The 17,717-nt window shown below is 40.3% G+C and overlaps 1 long non-coding RNA gene across 1 annotated transcript; it reads right to left on the bottom strand.

Annotated features, from left to right (window-relative positions):
* Window positions 1-375: 375 nt before the first annotated feature.
* On the bottom strand, window positions 376-8,981 carry LOC144001303 (uncharacterized). The gene is made up of 5 exons (XR_013278432.1): window positions 8,883-8,981; window positions 8,691-8,799; window positions 4,500-4,592; window positions 641-703; window positions 376-557 (listed from the first exon to the last, which is right to left on the bottom strand). It is a non-coding gene; the product is annotated as an uncharacterized LOC144001303 (long non-coding RNA).
* Between the last annotated feature and the right edge of the window lie 8,736 nt (window positions 8,982-17,717).

The raw sequence follows: 17,717 nt of genomic DNA, 5'->3' as shown, positions 1-17,717 counted from the left end.
TTGTAACAACTAAATAATTAATCACAATGTGTCTTGGCATTGTCCATCCTTGTAAATGGAACGGGAAATTCTTTTTCTGGAGTTTTCCATCCTGTTCAATCAATTTTGCAATTACTGCGCTATTATTATTATTATTATTATTATTATTATTATTATTATTATTATTATTATTATGCTAATTTATGCCACTAGGAATAAAGATGTTTTCTACTTAAATAATTCAAGAATTATTAATTTGTGAGTGGCTGGCAACTAGTAGAGCTCGGACTTGCAAAGAAAATCCCCATTCACTATTTTTGTCAATATACGTGAATGAGTTCCAAATCAACTTACTCACTGTACTTTAACGATAGATGATAAATCCAATTTGACAAAAATTGTAAATGGAGAACACTTTTATAGCGTTTTATATCACACTTTACCTAAAGCATATTGTCCAAAGAGCACTTTGCAAAGCCTCATATTCATTTCATGTAGTTTCAAAATTGTCGCACTACCTGCGGGACTTCAGGATGAGTGTTGATCCAGAACAGGAAGCACAGCCTCCGGTGTGTCACCTTAGACAGAATACACAGCAAGAGGGAGCGATATTTGTCCGAGGGCTGGGAACATCGCCGACACTGTTTAGACAACCACTTACCGGTAAGTCTGTTTCCCGCTATAACTCTCCGAGTTGTCTCCTTCAGCCTGCAGCTCCAAGGAACTGGAAGCGAGGACGACAGAGACAGAGAAAAAGAAGTAAACATAAAATTGTTAGAGATTTGCAGATGCTGATCAGCTCTCACTAGAAATGTAATCCCCATTAAATAAGAATCAGGAAATATGATATGTCAATAAAAATAATCCCAAGGGAGATTAATGCTTTGGATCATTTGCTAAGATGTTTAAATATAAAATCCAGGAGAAGTCATTAACATTTACAGATTAACTCATTTGTGCACTAGAGGGAGGAAATGACCTTAATTTTGGTGAGAGATAGTTCCTCTCCAGTTAAACATTAATATGACGGGCAAATATTCAACTGCTAGTCAAATAATTAGCACCAAAACTGGAACCAAAGCAGACTTTCATAACTGTGCATAGTAAAGATCTCAGATTAAAGTACTGGTAACAGCAAAAGAAAAAAAAGAAGAAAAACAACGAGGAAGTTAAGATAATCATTTCAAAGAAAAGGCTGGATCACAACATCTGGGCTAGGATTTTATGATAAAGTGCCACTGACCCGGTTTATCCGAGCCACAACAACAAAAGGTGCTCCGACGTGGGCCCCAGAGTCCGTTTACTCAGTGGCGCAATGTTTGTGCTCTCACGAGCCACACAGCAGCCCTTATCGGGGGCCCTGGCCTGCCTCACTTTGGCCTTACAGAAGGCTGTGACTTTGACACGGCAAACAAGTCTCACATAAAGGGGAAAGAGAAAGAGTAAATAAAAGGTGAGGAGGAAAATAAAGTGGCAAATAACAGATTCTGGTGCCTAGGGTCTAGGATAGTTTCCATAAAAGGGGCCTCCCAGAGGTGGGGGGGGGGGGGGGGGGGGGGGGGGAGAGAGAGAGAGAGAGAGAGAGAGAGAGAGAGGGGAGGGTGGAGGTAGAAGTCTCTGTCATCATACCCTGAAGGGGTGTTGGCTTTGGCTGCAAAATAGTGGAATAAAAGCAAGCCTAAGACCCTGCAGACACGCAAGGCTCGACTGGCTAATGCGCGGCGAGCTTAGCAGCCAAAAAGACGGAAGGGTGTCTGGGTCCCTCACGATCCGCAGACCAAAGAGCGGATTGATCTCGAGATGATTGCAGATGTTCTCGTGAATGTGAGAGTCATTATTACGCGGAAAGCAGGAAGATCCCAGTAAAAAAATAAAAAATAAATAAAAATTCTTTGGTAACTTAGCTAAATTCATTCCAGCTTTTTCATGTTGTCTAACTTCATTCCTGTTTTCTTGTGCTTTTATCCTCAAATAGAATACAAAAATTGGCATTGGCACTGCCATTTACAATGTCCATGTTTAGCCCTATTCATCTAAAGATAGTTTAACCCTTCCAACTCTAATGAGAACCATCACATAGTTTTCATTAAGTATGGGAAAATCCCATTTTTTTTTTACATTATATATCATCCGCAATCCCGAATGAAATCCAATATTTCCCTTGCACGATTAGATTTGGTTCTTTAATGCCAAGAATTGATGTGGAAATGTTCTCAAAACCCATTCACGAACATTGTTCCAGCACCCGCAGTGTAACCAAGATGCCTTCGTTCCAACTTCCAAGCCACAACGACGCGAGCCTTCCCCCACGTTGACTCCGGTTTTCCCTAAAAACCAAAAGCAAAATAGGATGCAGGCTAACCAAACCCATAAAGAGGATACACAGGCGGATTCATTGCTCATTTTCGTCTCCAAATGTCAAGAGATGTTAAGCATATTCGTTCACACAGATTCCGGTTGATGTGCCAGAAGGACCCAATGCGCATCCAAACTGCTTCTTTGCCATTAGCCATAACTTCTCCCGAGATATTTTCACTGACAATGACCCCTGTCATTATCCCAGCTCACCGACCGCTGCCTTGGAAGCATTCGATGAAAAGAAACAAAATGAAGCTTAGACAGCTTGTGCATTAACCGCTACAGAAACAAAAAAATATTATTGTAATTTACAGGGTTATTCATTTTAGACAGCTGCGGCATAAACCTTACGTTGGCGATGGCCCTTTTCCAGGGTGCCCCTATGATACCGTTTCACAAATCTGCAAGGACAGAATCAAGCACATGCCTGTGCATGTGCTTATATTCAGTGCTGAGAAAGCTCAGGTGGAGACAAATATAAAATATAATGAACTTTTCCTTGCCCAATGTTACGTGGGAATTTGTTATATATTTACTGAATGCAAAGAACAACGGGTTAATTGGCCATATTTTCGACAGTCATAGAACTCTTATTTTCTAACTTACTTTTGGTGGAAGTTTTATTTTGAAGGAATATGGAAGAAGATAACGGCGGATTAGATGGTGCAATTGACAGTGCATATCGGGAAGGTAAAGGTAAAAGAGATTTACAGATGACAATTTCCACAGTGGTGTTAATTTCACCCGCCATTTTTAAATATAGTCTTTCTTTTTGTACAGTTTCAATCACGGTTGTTAGTTGTTGTTGTTTTTTTAAATCATAGTTAGTCAACCTCGTCCCATTTTTATTTAGTCCATTTTTAGTTGACTATAAATGTAGCATTTTTAGTCTTTATTTAGTTCAAGAAAACGTAATTTAATTTGTCTCGATTTAGTCAACAAAAACTGTTAACATTTTAGTCTAGTTTTAATCAGGACAATCATTTTAACCCTGTATATTTTGTTTATATTTCAGATCTAAAACTACTTCACATAAAAATTTCTCTCATGTTTTTGATGAAAACAACTTCACCGACAATTACAGTACAGTTTATCAACAAGTGACTCCACGCTATGAGCAAGTATGTTAGTCAGTATTAGCTAATTTAGTGGTCGGATTAGCATTATTGTAACCCTAAAACACTATAAGTATATATATATATATATATATATATATATATATATATATATATATATATATTTTATTATTATTTTTTTTTTATCCTTTTCACCGTGAATCCACCTCCTGTATGTCCATGTTGCACTCGCTCGGTGCAGATTTGAAAGGGGGTGTGTCACTATGTGTCACGTGACTGTTACAGACACGACAGATTAGCAGAGACAAGATTTTACGAAATCATACCATTTTCATCTCGTTTTTGTTCATGAACTAAAATGGCTTTAGATTTTAGTCGTTTTTATTAAGTGAGGTACATTTTCATCTTCATTAGTCAACGAAAATGCATACTGATTCAGTTCCATTTATTAAGTTTTAGTCTGTTGAAAAATGTATCTTGACAAAATTATTTTTGTTTAGTTTTCATTGACGAAATTAACACTATTCCACAGTTTGAAGATAGCCTGGTTGAAGTGGCAACAAGGTTAATAATTGTGCATAACTGTCTATAATATATTTTTGTTTGTATTAGATTTTAGTTGAATAAATTGTACGCTATCTGTATGGAAGGAACAGAAAAAAGGATTTCCGGGCTCAGCTTGTTAGCTCGATACTTGAGTCTTGAGTAACTGTGATGTCATTTTCAATTTAGACTAGTGAAGGCTCTTATAACATATTATTGTAAAGAATATTTTGAGTTGACTTCCCCTTTAGAAAGAAACATAGCCACCAGTAAAGCTAAACTGTATTTCACTCAAATATGTATTTTTTCCCCCTCCTCCAAATCTAAACGCACGCATTGCAGAAACAATTCACAAGTTGAGCGTGTTTACTGAGGGTGGATGTGGGGCCTGCCGAGCTACAGCTTGCTTCGGGTTTCCAGGAAGGCCACCTGAGCTCCAGAGAGCTTGCACACCTGTTCTCTGTTTGGACAACAGTGCAATCATGGCACGGTCATTCGGTCCAACGCTATCGCTGACGATCTGGAGAGCAATCCAACACTTACTTCTTATTGGCTCGCACAGCAGCCATTGAGGCCAATTAGAAGTTCACCCTCTTGTTGTGACTGACTTCTCTCGCTGGTCGGCTGCCGCAGTTCCTGGAACAGGATGAAGCGAACGGGAATGAAAGTTTAAGCAAACATCTCAGGACGTCAATTCACATGTATAGATGTGTTTGCACAGAGGAATAAAGAAGGTGGGGCAGCAGTTGTTACGACCTGTAAATCTCATCAACTCCATTAAAGTCAAATGGAGGATTTCATGCATGGTTTGTCAGCTGTGCGTCAGTGAAAGGCGAAAAGGATTCGATTCGTCTTAACTTGAATGGGAGCCACACAATCAAGTATGTGTGCAGGAACCATGCTGCTGTTGACATTAAGCTGCTTCGGAAGTCAGTGTTCATCCCACACCGCGTAACGTCAATGCAGTTGAACTTCCTGATTTGTTAATAAAATGAACATTATTTATTTTATTAATTAATGAATACAATTTCTTCCTACTTACCTGTGAACATGTAAACTGTCACTAATGATTGTATAAGTTTATTCTTTTAATTTCTTAAAAAAAAAAAAAAATCAGCTACTTGTTTATATGTTCAATAAACAAACAAACAAAATATAAAAAAACATTTCAGGGACAGAGCCTCAAAAAACACAAAAAACAAAACCAAACCAAAACAAAACTTCAAAAACAGTGCTTAAATAATGATTTTGTTCAAATGGATTTGGTTAACTGGCTGTGTTTAATTTCACACTGGATGATTGGGCAGGCACTCCAGAGATCCCGCTTTTTATATATTAGCAATTAACTCATTCACTCCCAGCCATTTTCACAGTTTTACTGTAGTTTGACCGATTTTGCAAGGCCCACAGAATATTGTGTTCTATTGCTATAAAAAACATACCAAAAGAAAGTTTAGAATATCTTCTTTCATCAGGTTTCATGTTTCCGTTTTGCAGCAATTAGCATTAGAATATAGCTACATTTCACCATTATTCACAAATTTGTTTAGAATTGTGGGCAAACAGCTTGTTTTCAAAATGGACCAGGTTGAGCTCATACTCTGCTGCCACCTGCTGGTCACTTTTGTAATTACTACCATTTTTTTTTTAACCCGTTCACTGCAGTTGAGAGGCTGCATCAAAGCCATACTCCAGCATTTAAAAAAAATAAAATAAAAAACACGTATAAATGCGTCTTTGGCACAGTTAAATATTTAAAATAGAACGTGCTTATCTGTTTTTGGGAGCAAATCAGTTAATAATTGTAAAAATAAATTTAATTTGTAATGAAGAAATCCCAAAGTGCTACAGACTAGGGTTAAAACAAACTACAGTGAATAAAACGGTTGAAAAACATAAAATCCAGCAAATAAAGAAAGAGAGAGAAAAAAAAACCCAATAGGCCATTTTAAAAAGAAAGGTCTTGAGGCCTTATTTGAGGCCCAATTAAAAAGCAAATTTCCCATAAATTGCCCCCTTTTAATTTAAATTCACATGTTCCTAAGCGAAGGCAGGCCAACGAGAATACAAAAATACACACTCACGCACATTTTGCTATTTCCTTTGGATGAACTCATTCGCGTACGTCACCAAACTGCCGAGTTTGACCATTGCATTGGTGATGATTCACAGCCTGACAATTAACACTGAGAAATCTCCGTGAATATTGATGCAAGTCTGGCAACATTTAGATACCGTCACACACAGGCCCGCATACACGCACCGTCTGAAACCTCCACTTAGAACCGGTGTGTGACGTAAGTCGGGCTTGTGAGCACGTGAGAATGTGTGAAATAGACCAACAGCTGAAACGAAGCATACTCAGTCTGGTGTGCCGAGGGAAATAAATTTAAAAGAGCAATAAATGTCACTGTTTTTTTTGTACTTTAACCTATGAGTATTCAACACATTCTCATATATGTCAAATAATGCACCCATTATCTTGCCAAATGGGAATTCTTTCACATGAATGGGTCTAAAGCTGGCTAACCCTCAGTACCTGCAGATTCAAGCTATATAAACTTCAGTAATATTGCACCACAGAATTCGTCACTGGTGAAGTTCTGGTGACAGTTGATGATGTCTACAGATTTCAACTTTCACACACCGATTCAAATTGTAAAGCCACAGCCACAATACTTTATCTGATCTATCAGTGAAATATGTAAAAAGTGAAAAATTGATTCAATGCGTTACACATGTTTGACAGTGTACTATGATTTTTTCTTCTTCTTCACAATAGATCTTTTTCTGCGCTCAAGAAAATTGCTCGTGGATTGCATTGAGGGTGCAGCCAAGCCACGCTGCAACCGCTAAAAATCAAACACGCAGGGCACGGTCCATCTGAAAGTCTTTACGGGTTTCGGTCTTCGTTTCATGTGAGCCTTCCTCAGTCGTCCGGCTCTCGTCATCCTCGGGGCTGTGTAAGCTCTGTGGTTTTGGCATGCCAGCGCACATATCACAGCGGTTCCTCCTTGTGCGGAGATTCACTTTTCCACTCCCACACAGCTACAGTTCACAGATCAGTTAGCGTAATTATCATTTCACCACACGGAGCGATTATACCAAGCGGCTGCCACAGGGGTTGGGATGTCAGCTTGGTTTGCATGAAATGTTTTGATTCTGCTATGTCTGTCTTTAATTTTCCTTTTTCTGGCCATTCGGCTGTGGGAAGAAGTAAGACGCAGTGATCGCTGACATACAAACAGATACCTGCAGGCTAACTCCTTGGGCAGTTCAAGTTTAGCGTGTTGTGAATTTGGTGGCAGGTGGACAACCAATGCTGGAATTATAAACAGGACAGTTCTTAAAATCACTCCAAATGTTGTGATTTTTCAGGGCAGCACATGAATGTGAACTTTCTGCCTGTTTTAGCAGCATACAGACAGCTTGACTTGCCAAAAGGTACAATTCACAAATGAGTTTACATTCTACCAAGCTTAGGATGTTAATTTTGGCTTGATGTTTAGTCTGATTTGGCCTCCATGTTTAGCAGTAATCTACTGTGATTGCACATTAAAACAAAATCTAATGACTTCCTGCAACCCTCTCTCACTTCAAAGCATTTTCACACCACATTTAAACACATACTCTTCCATACTTGCTGCTGTTGTTAGTCTTGGTGAAGCCACATTTCCTCCACGAATACAAAGCTCACCATAAATGAGGTGGAGTCTGCTCCAGTCAGGTACTCCAGGCTCATTTATCACCATTAGGAAAGTGCAAGAAGCCTGGGACAAGAGCTGAGACCTGCTCAAAGACACGAGAGAACCATCAATAAGGTGCTTGAAGTATCAACTGTGGCTTGAAGGAAGTAATAATGCTGCAGGGGTGGCCAGGCGTCCTGATTTAGGCAGGACTGTCCTAGTTGTCAGTGGTGTATCCTGCGTCCTGCACAAACCTGAACAGGGCGCTGGTTTGAAATCAGAGAAGATCTTTATGTTTTACATTTATTATTATGTTTTAAGGCTCTAAAACCCCTCACCACAGTTTATACACTTTTCTCATCGAGGCATTTACATTGTAAAAAATTCTCAATGTTCAAACCTTCATAGATTTTTATAAAATAGGTACATTACTACAAAAAAAAAATAAAAATAAAATGCATGCAAAATTGCAAACAAAAAAAATCAGTGAAAATGGGAGGCCGTGAAAAGTGAACCGAGTTATAGTGACAGAACACTTATTAATTTTTTAAAATATGTCCTCCTTTTTCACCTTATGGAAGTGGCCACCCTGCTGCAGGGCAATATTTGTATCCTGAAAGAAATTGACAAATTTAAACAATGTGAAGCCCTAGTTAACATTTCTTGACTTTTTTTTTTTTTTAATTATTATTATTGAAGATCTTACTCAAATGTTTCAGAAACAGTCTGGTTTCCATTTAACCGTTTCATCTAACTACTTAATGGCTGCCAAACTACTTAATGGGCCAAGAAAACAAACCCATGAGTGTCATTTGTTTCCAGGTGTTAAAAGTCTAACCCAATGCAGATTTTCAAGGCTTGTTGACTTGTCAGGAGTCAGATGTGAGCAACACGCAGTCTAAAGATCCTAATGTGACGCTCTCATGTCAAGAGTCATTTTAATCTGACCTCAAAGCTCATTTCTCTGTTCACTCTGATTAGTTTAGTTGAGTGGACCTGTTGAAAAGCTGTAATAGCCCAGGTAGTCAGTCCGTATATCTATGTGTACCTTTGGACTCGCTCCGAGGCTGAATGCAAAGAATCCACCTTTGCCCAAATGATTATCCAAAGAGTCGTCTTCATGGCAAATGTCACTATGTCCAGGTTCGCTCCCCCACCTATACGGAAGACAAATGAAACTTGGTTGATTCAGGGCTTATCAGATTGCCCAGCAAGCCTGTCTTGCTTGTGCTGAGCCTACCTGCTCCAAATGTTCAAGCAGTCATGTAATGAGCCTCTCACTCCAACTGTCACACCTAGACCAATTATTACAGGGTTCACTACTGAGTGCCGAAGACCTACCAACGTAGAATGTCAGGAAAGTAAACAGAAATGAACAAAATGGCTCAAAATAAGCTGTTTCACAGCAAAGTTTGCCAGTCAAGTTTTAGATTTTGCGTCTCATTAAAATACATTGAATAGCAAAATTGCAAATCACAAATTCGGAAGTTTTTCCAAACTGCAGAGACTTTCCTAAAATACTTCGCTGGGCTGGATGCACACTACAATGCATAGGCTGTCGAAATTTGAGGCAAGCTCTGTTACTTAAGCCACAACCAGTTAGCTAGCTAGTAACAAGCTCCGCTGGCGTAGCTAAACATATTGTTAATCATCATTACCTCCATGGCGGCGAATAAGCTACACATCTGACAAGTATTGCTTTCACGAAGGGATGACGAGGAAAGATGGAGAAGCCATGCTAATCACCATGCTAACCAAAGACTGACATAGCTTGCGCTTTTAACACCAAATTAATTAGCATGATCAAGTCCCATTTTGATTGAGAAATCCGCGATTCACCCCCAGTTTAGCCCAGGTAGGTATAAATCATAATCTGCAGGCAAACATCTGATAATTTCGTCATTATTTCGAGAAACGTGTTAATGATTTGCTAGCTTGACTGCACTGGAATTTAACTTTCACTGGATGTTGCTATTTCAGACATTGAAGCGAAGTAATTGTTATTCCAATCTGAGCTGACCATGTAAACATAAATTTGATTGGTCCTTAGATGATTACTAGGTCAAAAAATAAGTCTTATTCGAAAAGACCAAGGGCCTGACTTACTAAAGCCCCTAATAGAAGGTCCTAAATTAATTGTGTGCTGGTGGCAATAGGTGTTGAAGTGGAGACCACAAGTTGAAGTGAGTTTTGTTCTAGGCGACATTGCATGACCCCTTCTTGTGACTGCCTCCAAATCAGCCCTTATACAAAAGCTCCAAAATGTCATTGATAAATTGACAAGATGTTGTGATAATTTTTGTTGGCAAGCACTTCCACAAGCGGAAATGTTCTCCGGCTGGCACCGCTTTGCGTGCTTGTTCGGACCTGCCTTTTCAGACGCTCTAATACGGATGCAAAATCAGTCAGCGGAATTTGTCTTAGGTTAAAGAAATCATTCATGCTAAATTTTGAATTTTGCATACACGGTTCCCACAATGTGCAAAATGAACTTTGTGGCACTCTAGTGCCTTTGGCAGACACAATCTAGGTTACACTCACTAAGAAGATAACCTTCCACATCTGTTTGTGCATACAGGCAAGTTTACATCTACTTTTACATTTAAACTTGGCAATTACTATACTTATTGGTGCATTTTGGTAGATTAGAGAAAGAGAATGCATTAATGCAATACATTAAGTCTCTTTACCACATTATGGAGACAGAGAGCCTTTCTCCACTAGTAGACACAAAGAAAAATGTTTTCATTATAGCGAAGTGGAGGGAAGGAAGGAATAAGGTGGAAAGAAAAGGGGGTCGTGGTGTGGCGGAGTACAGTTGTCTGGCTCGTTCACAGATTGCCTGATTAAAAGCATATGCAGAGCCCCACTTCCATGCTATGACAGAAAGTCTGAAGCGGACACAAAAAATATGAACAGACATTCTCCAACGTACATACTTGTATATTATTAAGAATGATGCACATTTGAAAATGTGAAAGTTTACTAGACCCACAATGGGAAGTCTGTGGTAGAGCAACATGTGAGCAGTAATTTGTCTCGTTGGTAAAGTTGTATATTTTAGTAGGCCTACTAATTAATTTTTGAGGTTGTAATATTGCAAGCTTGCTGAAACACATGGAACCATTAAAAGTGCTGTGGGAGGGGAGCATTAAAGCGTGAGGAAGTTTTCATACCTCCATCCATGAGGTTACTACTGTTGGCACCAGCTGGAAAATTCCAAATAATGCAGCTATCTGACTTGGAGAAATTTTGACCTCCGTGCTGTTCTTTTATAGGTGCTGGCTCTCACTGCTGACACATAACCTCCTGTTTGGACGAGTCGTTAGTGATAATAAACACACTCTTGAGAGACAAATAATGTGTTTGTGTCCAGTAATGTCCCTGGCTTATGGAGTAAACCGGAAGAAAGTCACAAAAGAAAGTAAAACTAGTGAAAAGATCTGTGAGGAAAACGGTAAGTTAACCCAGAGAGAAAATATCAAATAGTGTACATACAATAGATGTTTGAATGGTATTCCATCCAATGGAACTCCAGCAAAGATATTTTTCTCCAAGGTTTTCTATTCTGCCAAACCTTTGAAGGAAGTTGAATGAGGACAAAAGAAAACAATACGACGGGAAATGCCTGACCGTAATGCAATGAAGTTGTGTGTTTTTTTCTCTTTCTTTTTATACACACTTTGTGTGCGTTTTCTGTTCCACTGCAATCGTGTGGCCTCGACTGTGGAATATCAAATATTTATCCAATCCTTGGAACACATTGCTCCGTCTTTTCTCACTGGTGTGGGTTTCAAAAACACGCATGCCGACAAGTTTATTTCTAACAAAACATTTTTAAGGGAGGATGTGGGGGGTGGAATTAGTGTAAAAACACATCCATCTTTGTATGTCAGCGCGGCCTTGACACAATGGGGATTTTGAATGGCACAAAGCATTAGTGAGCAGCGCACCAACACGGGCAGTGAATATAAAACTATTAATGGTTCACTGCCAAGGAGACATCACATCTAAGGTTCTTATTTCCCTAATACTGTACAGCATAGCCTGATTCATAGACACTACCTATGTATGAATACAGTCAACAAAAGTAGTCAAGTTTATTTATATAGCCCTTAATCACAAAATAGTCAAGAAAAAAAGGGTTGGTGAATGAAAATATTTATTAGAGTCCAGTTGTGCATCATACAAAGAGAGAAATCTGCTAAATCTGCAAATACACTCAACCAGCTGGGGAGTGAAGCTCTTAAACTTGCTATGAAAACTCCTGTCTGTGATCATATGTCACAAGTTATATGGAAATGTATAGCAGACGTGATAGGAGAGTTGCTGTTAGCATGACGGGTGGGTGGTACAAGTCTTTCGCCAAATATTTTCTCCGTATCTGGATCAAACAGTGAGGAGATTGTACAAATGTTTACTGTAAACATTCAGGGTCTGCTTATGTTGTGGTGCTATGCTTCTATTTTTTCACTGTGACATCTGCCTAGCAGGCTGTGATAGCGAAATTGCAGTCTTACGCAATACATTCGTGTAAACGTAACAGTTTGCTGCACAGTGATGAGTGAGCTCACCTCTGACAACATGAATTTTGCTGAGGTGGTCAGGAAGTATCACACTTAAGTTGTCTATGTGGTTGCCATAAACACTTGTTGTGTTAATAATACTATGCATATAGTTTGTATAGAAAACATAATTTCACTTGATGTTTGGTATGGATGAATCTTGCATGCGAGCTGAAGAATAATAACAAATAGACCTCCAATCCATACCCTCAAATAAACATATGGGATTATATATACATGTATATATTTAAATAAATAAATAAATGAATAAAGTTTTCTCACCCACCCGAGTGCTTCAACTTCGCGTCCTCTACCAGAGGCTTGGATGCTTGAAGGTTCTACCCAGGATCGTAGCTGTTCTCACTTTTTCTCACTGCACTTCTCTGGATGGAGATGTGAGATGTTGTTCCTGGTATCTGCTGGAGCCATCCAACCAGCTGAATGTTTACTGACCCCAATGCCTCTGGCATCCTCTTGAGGGGGGCATGAGCCCCACGATTGTTGGAGAGCTACATCGGTGTCCGCTTTCCTTACCCTAAGTCACATTCACCCCTACGGGAACAGGCCTGTACTTGTGCGCTCCGACAACACTTCTGTGGTTTACCACACTAACCACATGGGGTGACCAGGTGGTTGTAGTCCCGGCGCCGTTCTCACTTGGACGTCCGTACACTTTGCGAGCCTGTGGGCTGCCTATCCCGTCCAGTATCCACAGTGTCTTGTGCGGATATCCTATCCGGACGGTCCCTTGTTGCTGCGATACTGGAAGATCTATCCGGAGGTGGTTTCTGAGATCTGGCAGCCCTTCGGCGAGGCAAGGGTGGCCTTCTTTGCTTTGTGGGAGGCAAACCATTGCCCTCTCTGGTGGTCAACTGGCCTTAGGGCTCAGTTTTACTCAGTACTTTGTTCTGCTCTGGTATATTCTATTATATTCTATACAATGTTATGTGTTCACTACCAAATCCACTAATAATGGCCAAGCTTGTACTGGTGAGTAGGCTCCATATTCTGTTTCTGCCCAGAAAGTAAAAAAGTCCAAAAGAGTCCAAACCAGTCGAGTCGACTGTCAGTATTTTTTAAAACACCATCATCCAGAGTCAAGGACTTTTGAACTCCACAACAACTCAAGAGTATTCAGCAAAGGTAATATCCACAGCGGGACTCAAAAAGTGACCCTCCCATTCCAAAGCCCTACAGAGTGACCTACTGATACACCACCAAAATCAAATAAGACACAATGAAAGATCTGTTAGAAAGTAACTACTTTTTCAACTAGACTAAGTGCAATTTCTGGAGAAATTGTGTGGGAATGCTGAAAGCACATCCATCCATTTTCTTGACCACTTATTCCTCACAGGAGTCGCGGCGGGTGCTGGAGCCTATCTCTGCTGGCTCTGGGCAGTAGGCGGGGTACACCCTGGACCGGTTGCCAGCCAATCACAGGGCACACAGAGACGTACAAACATCCACACACACAAGCACACCTAGGGGCAATTCGGAGCGCCCAATTAACCTGCCATGCATGTCTTTGGAATGTGGGAGGAGACCGGAGTACCCGGAGAAGACCCACGGGGAGAACTTGCAAACTCTACCCAGGAAGGCCGGAGCCTGGACTCGAACCCGAGTCCTCAGAACTGGGAGGCGGACGTGCTAACCAGTTTATCCACCGTGCCGTTGCTGAAAGCACATTGAGAGTTAAATTATGAAATTATAACCTCCTGTTTACTGGACAATGCGCTTTACCAACTGTGCCACCGAGTAGGATCAGACACCTGGTAATGATGATAAGTTATATGGAAGTGGGCATGCAAAGTGATACTTAGAAGTATATACTTGGAAGTATTATGTGGGAGTTATTAGGCGGCAAAAAAAGTGTGGAGAATAAAAATCACAAGAACATATGTGGGAATGCTTCAGCATTTCCACAAAGATAGTGAGATAATGATTTTTTGGGTGGTGTAAAACTGCACTGCCAATTATTGAAAACATAAATCATATCTCAGTATGATGCAGTGCCGTGCCATACCAGTGCAAAGTCCAATTGCAATGAAAAAATGTTTATTGGCAATTAAAACTGAACATTATATTTGAAAAGACGGATGTCCTGATGTTGTGTGTGGTTCCTGGTATGTGCATGTTTTGCAGTGACTGGTATGTGCAGTTTTACAGGACTCTCCATTAAGTTGTACCCAAACTGCCCATTGTGATGACGTATTGTTAGTGAAACAACAGTGCATACAGTACAAGTTGTGATATACAGTACTTTACACCATTTTCATTGTAGTGAAGCAGGAACCAGACTATTTTCTTCCCACATTTATGATCTTTCACATATTTCCATACAATCTATCACTCAACAACCCCAATTCCCAGGCATCCATTTGACAGTGTTGTGCGTTATATCTAAGACCACAGACTGCAAACGAAAGGCTGATCAAACACAATAAGAAGACATCAGCATACAGCGTAACCTTATCTTCTCGGACCAGGGTGGAGTTATTACAGTAGACGTGTGGTCATACTCATTTATGATAACCCAATTCCAACAAACCCATTGGCCTCCATCACTGCGATAACAAGATGGCGTCACCACTGCTATCACACCGCAGAGAGTGATTTTGGGAGAAAGAACGTCTGTCGAGAAGATAAAACTTCTGCTAAGTATGGGCTCTTTCGTTCTAATGGATTCTCCCCCACAAACCTTTACACTCCTCCCACTGCCCCCTCCTCAACTTTGCCTGGCTGGGAAGACCACCACTCCATCCAGAGGCCCTGGTGCGATACCACCGCCACTGTCAGGGTGATGGAGAGGGGTTATCACCTCAAACACCTTCCCCTCCTCCAGAGAAAGGTCTGGGAAAGGAGAGGAGCCCACGTAGATGGTGGAGGGCATAAAGTGGAGCATTTGGGGTACTTTACACATCAACAATCTAGTGAAAGCATTTTTACTTTGTTTTGCAATGTTAATAATAAAGATATTATTTATTGGTAGGTTGGATGTTTGAAGTTTTGTAGAATCGCATTTGGACACTGTTTTTGCAGTCCCGTTTCTAATAGCATTTACATCATTTACAGTTAGCTTTAATCAACTTTATTAGATTGTAGATATCAGATTGCGCACACACGCATGCATACGCACACAGTAAATGGCCATGCTGTGAAAAGAAGCCAAAATACACTTAACTAAGCTACTTGATCTCGCTATTTATTGATGATGAAGACTTCAAACGTGTTGGAACTGGAGCCACATGCACCTCTTAAACCATGGCCAATGCAATTTTCACTGGCAGGCAGGGAGGGGGCACCAGCGGTGGGTAGGGTTTATTATTCGCAATCACCACAGCGCAAACCGATTCTTCCTCGATGACGACCCACAGAGAGGGCTGAAAGATGAGACGCATTCTTTTTTAGCCCCCCCACACCCAACACTCAAATCCCCCTTCATCCAACTACCTCGTTTATTAGTTTTCCTCTCTATATGACAGGTATGCACTACCCTCTTTACCTGTCATAGACCCACCAAGCCAAATATATTACTGGCTGGGAATGTATATCACTTTCCAGAGTACAAAAGCGACCATACATCAGGTTGGGCCCCATCACTCATGACAGAGGCCCCTCATAGACATCGAGCTCATCTGAACATGTAGTCATTGTTATTGATGAACATACAGCAGGATGAGCAGACGGCAAGCCATCTATCAAGCTGATGCAGAACAGGGAGAAAATCTATCTAACAGTAATTATTGGACTTTTCCAGAAGCAGTTTCAAAGGCATCGCCTCAGTGAAGTGATATTGTACCACTGTACTCGAGAGAATGCAGCCTGGAACATGACTTTATATCAAAGTGGCTTGCCATGAGCTAGCTCCTTCCATTTGCTAGCCCTTCATCCATCCCTTCGCTATACTGTTCTCTTACTAGACTTGAAATCATTGCATCTCAGTTTGCAGATCAAAACTTGTATTTTCCACCTCATTTACATAATCCTTGCACAGCTGCCGCTAGCTAGCAAAAGCTTCGGCTAGCGCTAGTGTGCCTTAATACGTTGCGGAGTCATTCCTAAGCCAGTACTCGTCTGTGTGGTGGCCAATAAGCTTCATTTCTGACAAGTGTAATACTCACAAAGGGATGGCATGGCTCAATCGTAGAGCGGTTGTCTCCCAGAGTCCCAGGCCAGCTCTGTTGAAGTGTCTTTGAGCAAGATACTAAACCCCCAGATGCTCCTGATACTGCGCCATCATTCGGTGAATGCAAAGTCAGAGTGAAATGCTTTGCGTGCCTTAATAGGTGGAAAAGCGCCAGAACATTTACAAAGAGAGCATAAGAAATGACAGAGAAGCTATGCTAAATGCTAACATAAGACTGACCCAGCTAGCATGTTGAACATCACAATTAAGTGCTTGGGTGATCGATTACACTTTTTACGGACGTTAAATCATCGAATCGTGTTAAAGCGGAGCGTCCCAACTGAACCGGAATTGGAAATGAATTAACTCCTAATTAACTTACGTTGTATGTCAGCCAGGAGGAGTGTCCTATAATGGTAAAAGTAAATGAATATAGTATGAATTATTTATAATTTATCAGTGATATTACTTGTATGTTTTCAGTTAATAGAGTCTTGAGTTTTGAGGTCTGAACAATACATGTTATAAATATGATTTTAAATATTTTGAGCCTTGTCTCCACAGTCACGTTTACACCGATAGACAATTTAGAGTCTTCAATGAACCTAGCTTGAATGTTCTGCGAGGAATCTGGAGAAAACCCACACAACAAGTCTAGAAGCAACATTCAAATGCAGAACCACAGAACTCTAGGGAAAACCTACTAAGCACTAGAGCTAGTTGCTAGCCTTGTTTTTCTTTCTTTCTCTCTTCTTCGGAATTCTAAATAATAAGAAAGGCACTCAGTTGAATGCAGATCTCAGCCAAGGTGGAAAGAATGTGCCTCTGCATATAAATACAATGAACTACTGGCAAAGATCATTTTAAAATATTATATTATAAAAAGTATGTCCCAAGTGTTTTTTCTTCTTCAAATTTGGTTTTATTGAGTGGAACTGCAGGCAATATAGTTGCAGATTTATGAAAGAAGCAAAATTGCCACTAAAAGGTGGCGTCATTGAAAAAGGCCAAATAAAACAACTCACTCAAGCCACAATTTGATTCTTGCTTTGGAATTCAAAGCTATTTATTTATTTTTTTAATTTTTTTTTTTAATAATGCTTCTAAATTACCAAAATGCCGACAAAAGAACAAACAGGATTGAAAAAGACAAAATATAGTTTTTGAATTAGTACGTAACTGTCACTGTAACTCACGTTCTGTGAGGGTCACTTGAAAGGCAGGAATGTGACCCACTGCAGGTCTCCAACCAGCTCGACGTTTCTCCGAGATTTCGATACCCTCAAGTCCAGCTGGGCTTTACTAAAGCGTTTCTGCCTCCGCAGGGCTCTAAGGTTACGTGGATTTTGGGTCAGCGAAGCCCTCCTGGTTCCACTTTAAG

This window comes from Festucalex cinctus, chromosome 14 (assembly GCF_051991245.1).
Source record: "Festucalex cinctus isolate MCC-2025b chromosome 14, RoL_Fcin_1.0, whole genome shotgun sequence".
NCBI lineage: Eukaryota > Metazoa > Chordata > Actinopteri > Syngnathiformes > Syngnathidae > Festucalex > Festucalex cinctus.
This window is presented reverse-complemented; position numbering and strand designations above follow the sequence as displayed.